Genomic DNA, 1,178 nt, shown 5'->3' with positions numbered 1-1,178 from the left:
TTAAAGAACAATATTATTATAAATTGTAACGTTAAAGGGGCTAACGAGTGAATTTGTATTTAGAAATGTATGAAATGTAACGAACCTTGTTTTAATACATAAACAAATAATATTTCCAAGCAACAATATTATCAAAAAATACAGATCATTGTCCGAGATTTGTTATATCTTATAAAATATGTAGGAGCCGGCTTGTATATGAAATAATTAAGGGCAGCTTTCAAATACTTTAACCATTTGAATATTTTTCACACGAGTTCCACACACTGTTAATACACATTTCATTGTATACTCCAGCATATTCCATTGACTTTGTGGTTGTTGTGAAAAAAAACTTCTACTATCCTTAATCAGCCAGAGCTCAATGTCAGGCCTACATCGGACTTGGATACGCTGCCGGAAGATTGTAGACACAACTCAAGCCTGACGATTAATTACACGGAGTTATAAAAAAGCAACGGCAGAATGAAAAAAAGGAAAAGGAAGGCATGAAATAAAAAAATCAAACAAACAAGGCGGAAAATAAACCCTTGTCAGATAAACTCGAAAACTTTTTAGCTGGTAAATTACAAAAGCCCTTTAATATCGAGAAACTACAAAAGTGGGGAAGAGGTAGTAGGTGTTGGACGTGAACTCTTTATCCTCGTAGATATTTAAAGGGAATGAAAGAACCGGTAATTAATACAATACAAATTTTACAATCGGAACGCAACTCACGATAAGTGGAGAAAGGAATTCCAAAGAGTTTCCGTTTTTATACAAACGACGCTAATAGTTTAATAGTAAGGAACAATGTAGCTGTGAAAGTGCTACGATTTACGGCTGCTGACGTAAAATGACAGCCGTAATATGACAGCGATTAATAAGCCCAATGGCAATTACATAATAAAATCGGGACATTAGACCTTGCAAAGAGTTACTGTTAAACAATAACAGTAATGCGAATTCATTTGTCCGAGTGCTGAACGATCGAAGCGCGACGAAGGTGTCGCGTTTATCCTGCCAGCCAACGCAACAGGATGTCATTGCCGCTATAAATATGCGCATAATGAGAACGAATGCGGAGGACCGTTTTGTAAAGATCCCAGCAGCATTTATTAAGGACACGAGGCAATGTGTACAATAGAGTCCCCGGTTATTGCCGATCTCCTATACAATCACTCGATTGCGCCGAATGC

Source organism: Ceratosolen solmsi, unplaced genomic scaffold (genome assembly GCF_000503995.2).
Source record: "Ceratosolen solmsi marchali unplaced genomic scaffold, CerSol_1.0 scaffold7, whole genome shotgun sequence".
NCBI classification, from domain to species: domain Eukaryota; kingdom Metazoa; phylum Arthropoda; class Insecta; order Hymenoptera; family Agaonidae; genus Ceratosolen; species Ceratosolen solmsi.
The sequence above is the reverse complement of the archived record's forward strand: the minus strand, read 5'-3'. Positions refer to the sequence as shown.